This window comes from Micropterus salmoides, unplaced genomic scaffold (genome assembly GCF_014851395.1).
Source record: "Micropterus salmoides isolate LMB-PRFRI ecotype aquatic unplaced genomic scaffold, ASM1485139v1 Ms_hic_scaffold_16, whole genome shotgun sequence".
In the NCBI taxonomy this organism is placed as follows: Eukaryota; Metazoa; Chordata; class Actinopteri; order Centrarchiformes; family Centrarchidae; genus Micropterus; species Micropterus salmoides.
The window spans coordinates 23,625,935-23,633,497 of record NW_024040707.1 but is presented as its reverse complement, the minus strand read 5'-3'; the positions used below and the strand labels follow the sequence as shown (position 1 = coordinate 23,633,497).

General features: G+C 37.7%; 1 long non-coding RNA gene across 1 annotated transcript; it reads left to right on the top strand.

Moving 5' to 3' along the window:
- Positions 1-4,227: 4,227 nt before the first annotated feature.
- Positions 4,228-7,086, top strand: LOC119906027. Its single transcript, XR_005444919.1, has 4 exons — positions 4,228-5,784; positions 6,223-6,454; positions 6,537-6,660; positions 6,800-7,086. It is a non-coding gene; the product is annotated as an uncharacterized LOC119906027 (long non-coding RNA).
- Positions 7,087-7,563: the final 477 nt, after the last annotated feature.

The following is a 7,563-nucleotide window of genomic DNA, read 5'->3' as shown; positions in this document are numbered from 1 at the left end:
TTCTAGGACTATATAGTGAATGGAATTTACCACTGAGAATTTGGACACTACATCAAAATGGTTGATACACTATATAGTGCTTTGTAAGTAATTTCAAACACAGCCAACATAGGTTGGATGGGATAGTAGGTACAGTAAAGCCAATACACTGGCCATAGCAAGGTACCATAGATGCATATCCTTGTTATGATTTGTAATATACCATCTTCTGTTATTCTTTTCTTGCAGGACGAATATACTGCAATACCCAATACTGCACAATCTCTAATGTCATTAATTTCGAGAAGACAGCAGCAACCTGAAGGCATTGGTCAATGAGAGAGAGAGCAAACACCTGAAAAGTTGCAGTCATTCAACACTATTTATTTTAGGTCAACAAATCTTTAACAATGTTGAAGTGAAGAAAAAAGTAACATCTTTACAGGCCCTTGGAGTTGTAGCGTAATGCAATGTTGGCATAATGAATGGTGTTTTAAAATACAACAGAAATTATAATATGCATGTTCAGTAAGTGTTTAGTCATATTCCCTTATTCCCTTAGTGTCCAGTATTCATTCTGGCTTACATTATTTACAACTTTTAAAACAAATGTTTACAACCTGTTGCATTGTGAGTGAAATCATCAGTACTTGGTAGTGGACAGTAAAGACAATTTTGCAGTTTTTATGTGGCATTTAAAGTTGCATTGCATTGCTGCACATAAAAAAAATTCTCCAACTCTGCCACAAATGTACAGTGTTCATCTGCAATGTTACTCTAAATTGACATTTTCTGTTAATGGAAAATAAAATAATTGTTAAAAAAGTCACCAAAAATAACAGGTATGTAATTTTACATACAAATCAAAATTTGGAACATTGGGAACCCTGTCTTAAATATGATGAAAGCTGGTTGGCCATATTTTATTAAACCTTTGCCCAAGGATGAAATGTACCACATTTAAAGTAATTGGGACTTGCAGCATGGCCAATTACATGTACGATGTTCGAGATGTTTGTGCTTAGATCCTTAATTGCCAATCAATTAAGGATCAATGGGTGTTGAAGTGTTTAGTCTAACAAAGTTTAGCACTTCAATATAAAGGTTACAGCCATTTCAATCGGAATCAGTTAGTCAGTCGCAGACTGAAGTGCTGCCAGATCTTCATCGGACTGAGGCACCTGAAATTCTGGGACCTGATCTCTAAAGTACTAATCTTCAGACAGCAGGTATTTCACATTACCTTTGATTGTGTACACTTTATCCCGAGATAAAGCTAGCTCGACCGGTTGGACGTCTCGCAAACATGAAGAAGGCGATTTTCAACTCCTTGATCTCTGTAAACCCTGTGACATAGAAAAACTATGAGGTGTAATCAAAAACATCTGCAGCAGTAGCCTTTAGTAGTGATGCTAAAGTACAGTTAGATTAAACAACTGAAATAACAGTTTCCTCAACTAAATTTTCTGGATTTTAGGGATACAGAATTAAGGAAAACTTTTAAAAATAACAAATTAATAAGACAGGGAGATAATATTTTGTATTTATAAAATAAATAAAAGTAACTAATAATAATAATTACCTTGATGGCACACCATGGAGCCAGGGGCGTAGGTATAGACAGTGCAGCTGCACAGGGGCCCTTGACGGGAGCAGCCGCACCATATTACAGGCTGGTCTTAGTCAGTTACATGGTAAAAAAAAAAAATCAATCAACTGGAAACTCCTATTTCGCCACAAACTGTATTTGGAATTGTGATCAACTGCTATATATACACTCATATGTGCATTTTCCCTTTTGCTGTGGTGTCTGACACCAGAGACTTTTGTGGGTAAAACTATTAACGGCAGTCAGTAGTTTTACCCACAAAAATCTGAAGCAAGCAGTAGGCTATGACGTATATGGTGAAATATAAAAAAATAGATTCCATAGATTCCACAGAATGTCACATTCATGTCACATTGCCCACATATGCAGTGATGATTGCTGGGTAATATGTAAATGAATGCTCAATCTTAAGTTTGTATTTGATCATGTGACAAGACGACAAGACTCCAGAAACCGGGTGAAACGCTAAATCTGACTAGTAGACTAGCAGAGCGCGCGTGCAAGCTAGCAGTCATGCTATTCAAACATAAAAGTAGTTTCAAGAAGAGACAGGAGAGAAAAGAACTGGAGGACAGCATCGCAAAGCTCCCAGATAAGATTGTTTTGGATTATTGAGGATATTGTCAATACAGACTCGTCGGATGCCTTTCAAATTGGTGAGTAACTTTAGTGCTTTTTCAGTGGATTTGGTGTGGCTAATGTGCCTCTGTTTTAAAGGCTGTTAGGGGTCAGCTAGCAGCTGAGTAGGCCCTTATTCACCATAATTATTGTTATTGTACTGAATTTGCATGAAAAACTCTCCGTCTTTTCAGCACTGTGGACACCTCCTGAACTCAGCTGTTTGTAGTGACGTTTCAGGATTTAGACAATGATAGCACTGGCCATGCTCCTTATAACTTTCTCTTTGACAGAGGTGGAAAGAGTACAAAAATATTCTACTTAAGTAAAAGTATGATTACTTTGATGAACTTTTACTTAAATACAAGTAAAGTTACTGTTCTAATCTACTAAAGAAAAAGTAAAAAGTAGCTCATTTAAAATTTAAAAGTTACCTAGTTACTTTTTGAACCTCCTAAAATAACTTATTTATATTGATTTAATATCTTGTTTATACCTTTAGGCTACTATAATTAAATAGCACTCTTTTGCGATTTGATAAGGGAACAAAGCCTGTCTTCTGCTTGAGCAGAAGAAAAATTTCACCTTTTAACATGTTTAAATTTAAATAACTTTCTATAAATCATATCTGTGATGTGCATGAATTTGTAAAGAAGCATATTTGATTGAGTAAAGACACTTTTTGTCTATTTATATATGTTAAGATGGTATTTTTTCATTCGTTGCCTCAGGGCAACATTGTGCAGTTAGACCACTATTGTTTGAACAGTAACATTTTTATGGATGGATATGTGCAGGGATGCATAGTTATCACCATAATCTTTTCTTTTTTGCTTTACTATCTACTATTAATCACAATAAATGGAAGTACGAACATTTTATGGGTGTAAGGAACATGATTGAGCATTTAGGCTTATTCCTTTCGACAGTGAGGACAGTGAGCTTGAGGAGAGTGAGGAAGAGTGGACCCCAGAATCAGCTTTGAGGGAGACTAAGGAGATCAGGGTTCTGTTAGTAGAGTAACATACTGTATGTACTTTATATATGTGTGTGTGTGTGTGTGTGGACATAAGTGGTTGAAGAGAAGTATATGACCTACGCTTCCTGGTTGTTTTTTTAAAACAGATGTCCTATCTGATGACAATAGCCTTTTCTTAATTGTCATGTGAATTTTAAGCGGACTTTTGAAATGTTGCAAAAAAGAAAACAATTAAATGCGAAATATGTGCGTTTTCATCAGTTGGTTATATAAACAAGGCTACGGCAAGCGTAGGTACATCAGTAGCCAGTGTTGGGCAGTAGCGTCGCTACAGGTAGCGCCGTTACTAGTTTAATTACGATTCTTAGTAGCTTGGTGGTAGTGTCGCTATTTTCTGAATCAAATAGCTTTTCAGTAACGAAGCTCTTTTATTGACCGAGTAGCGTGGTAGCTTCCACACACGCTACATTTTTGCAAACATTTCTGAAGGATCAGTGAGTGACGCCACCGCCACACACGGACCTGTATGTGCACCCGGCAGAAGCACTTCTGTGTGACGGTGAAATCACATATCGATTCTTGGGCTTTGCTACGTCAAACCTTATTCGGCAAGTTTTTCCATCTCCCATTTAGTGCATTTACTTTATGACCAAGGAAAAAACCACCTCAAGCGAACGTAAAAACGTTTTTGCAAAACTAAGGATTTTTTTCTCTCAAATTTTGCTGTTTGCATCAACCTTTTCTAATCCGATACTGCAAAATGTCATGAAAAAACGTTGATGGAAACAAGGCTAATGAGTCTGTGGATGAAGAGAGAAATAAAGATGATGATAATGTTTCTGAGGAAGATGTTCCACGTGTACTCACACACAGTGCCAACATCACTGATTACTCAGATGATGATTGTTGAAATAAAACTTGATGAAATTTTTGTAGAAATAAAACTTCTTCTAATGTGTTGCTTGTTTGTCCCTCATTACACTTATTATATAATATAGAAAACCTTAACATTTTAGCATATACCCTCATAGCATCTTTGTCATTGTCATATTTATATATTTATTTATATTTAAGTTGAATTTAAATCATAAATGTGTAGGTCTACTACATCATCATCAACAGTAACAATAATATTAATAAGCTCAGTAGGATGCCTTTAGAAAAAGATTTTGAGGTATTTTATTTTCCTTATTGAATGTTGCAAGAATTGAATTGCAAAAAATATTTATATATTTTTACAATATTTGGGAGAACTTCAAAGAACATATCACAGAACCATATTCTCAACTACTTATCCTTCTGTAGATAGAAATCCAACATTTCTATTGCTTGAACTGAAATTAATTAACTAGCAAATTGCATATTGTATATATAAATTGTACTACCTTTCTGGAAAATCCATCAACTCCACCTAATATTATCAGGTTGTACCTATGAAGAAAAGGTAATACAATGCAAGGGGACCTCGAACTGAGTATGATGTTTGCACAATGCAGCCAAGTTGTGCAAGTTGGGACAGGACTCCAGTGGCATCCACACGATGCATTGATGGCTTAATCCTCTCCCACTGCACATAGCTACCCATTGCCATGAGCTGTCCTTTAACATTTCTGTACCCTGCATTGGCATCTGGGTTTTTATAGCTCTCACCATGTTATCAGTCATGGTGCTGTGAGCTATGCAGGATACAGAATTGTGCTTCTAATAAGTAATGCAACTGATCTCTCTGTGTAATGAGCCTGGGTCCTCCTCTTAAACCCTCAGCTGTCTCTAAATGTGACTAGGATTGGGCATCGAGAACCGGTTCCAACTTGGAACTGTTTTAAAAATGGCGATTCCAATGGAATCGTTCGGAAATTTGGGTTTCGAATCCAATCATCGGTTCCAAAACGTGAGTTTGGAGCACAGGAAGCGGCGCTCAAAAGTGTGGCTTTATTCATCGGGTCGGCACAGTGCAACAACTGCGAGACACTTATTTCGTGTACAAATCAACAAGGAGTGTACCGTGTTTGACGTGCTGTGCCGGTCTCCCTTTCCTACCTCAGACAACACGGAACTAACTGGTACCTCATCGACATCAGGTAAGTGAAATTGTAGTGAAACAAGCTGCTTGATCAAATTGCTGAAATTGTGGAGAACAACGTTACTGAAATGTATTTTTTTCTCGTAGATAAATGTATGCAGATTACTAACATTAGCAGACCTACTGCTGTTAATATTAGACCGGAGGCTCCGCGTCAAACTCCATTCAACTTAGCAGCAAAGCAGCTCTGTTGCCCTCGCTTGTGACTCTTGGACTAGCATTGCTCAAGACCACTATCTAACTGTCACAACACACTATTTAGTGGAGGGCAAAATGAAGTAAAAAGTGCTCCAAACAAAAGCTCTCTTGATAATGCAGGAGGAAATACAGAGATAGCTATAAAACGGCTACAGTATGTGAAGCTGGGCTGCTTTGCACACACACTCAATCTAGCAGCACAAAGTCTCTACCTGACTGCAGTGACACAGTGGACTGCAAAGATCCGTGCCTTTGTTGTGTGGACGAAGAGGTCCTCGATGGCAAAGATTGTTCTACGAGAGAAGCAAGATCTCCTCAGTAAGAATCTCTGAATTAGTTTCATTTGATCACTTTTTTAGTAAAGTACATTTTGCAGGTTTTAAATTTTCTGAAATAGTTCAACATAACAAATTTGATATCTGATGTGAGAACTAGGTGGAATTCTCTTTACCTTATGCTGGAGAGATTCTTAGAGCAATACCCTGCAATTCAAGCAGCCAGCTTGGATCAACAGCTGAGGAAGAATATGGAGAGGGACAGGTAGAAATAGATAGTAGAGAGATTTTTTCTGAATACAGGTATCCAGTTCAAAGAACATATGTATCCAACAGCAAAAACACACAAGAATATAACAAAACACTAAGCAGCTTAAGTTTAAGTTTACTCAATTTCAACTTTAAGTGGAGTCAAAAAGTCAACAGCACGAACATGAATAACAATGATTAATTTTCCGACAATGTATCCTTTCTCATGTAGACTTGCCTGGCTGAGTGATGAAGACTTCAGGAATGCAGAGGACTTTATCAACTTGATAATAGTTCTTTACACTTCCACACTTTGCGTATCAACTGAAAAGAGCACCACATGTGGTCAGATTCTGCCAATTCTCCAAAAGCTTGAGAGGCATTTTGCTGTTGTTGAGGGAGACACAGGATTTGTATCTAACCTCAAAAAGCAAGTCTGGACAAAGCTTTCCAAGCGATACCAGGTAAATTACTTGAGTTGAACTTGGCTATAAAGAAATTAATGAACAGTACATTAAATGATTCTATTCCTCTGACTTAACTGAGCGAGCACATCAGGATCTTTCTTGAAGTGGCAACAGCATTGGACCCACGCTCTAAACAAAAGATGGAGAACAGTGCCAGTGTCTGGGACCGGATCAAGAGAGAAATGATGACAGAATCTGAGCAGGTGATTTAATGTCATTTATCCACTAATATATACAGTCTCCAATTCACTCATTAAATTGTTAAGTCTAAAGGCCAGTTAGAGGATTGCAATGTCACAACAGTTTTTTACTTTTTAGCAATGATAATAAAGCTGTTTTTAGTTTGTATACCAACCACCTCCCAGCAAACAACCAAGAAAGTCTCCATTGGAAGAGCTTTTTGCCGACGAGGATGCACAAAAGATGTCATTATAGCAGAGGAGGACCATGTCCATCCAGGACCAGGCAGAGAAGGAGATGCAGATGTATAAGGAGACACCCCCAACCTTTACGGCCAATGACCCTACTGCCTGGTGGTGAAACCAGCGCAAGACTTATCCTTTATTGTCAGCATCTCAAAAACTGTAAATCACCTTTGAATCAAAATAAAAAATTTCTCTGTGAAATAAGCCTGTCGACCGTTTTGACTTCAACCCTCAAAGAATTGGAATCGAGAATTGATAAGAACCAGAATCGAAAGTAGGAATCTGATTTGGAATCAAAATGATGCCCAACCCTGATGCCAATGTTACGCAGCTAGACTGTTGTCAACTGCAGCTTGGACCAGCTCCAACAAATGCTTTTTTCTAGCATTCCGTCTGTCCGTCGGAAAGCAAGCCTGATGTAAGCAAGCTTACAATGTTAACTGTCCTGCCAGACAGTAATGTTGCCAATTTTATAACTTTGCCCACTGTTATTAACCAGTAATGTTAGCCAAGCTAATTGTTCAGAGCAGTGGCAGCAACCTGGATATAATATATTCTAACATCAACAGGATAAAACATGTCAGCATCTGTGTTATTTACACTGAGGACGCTGGGGACATTTCCCCATCACATTTTGAAAGCGTTTGTTAAAAATGCTTTGAAAAATAGCTGGCAACATGA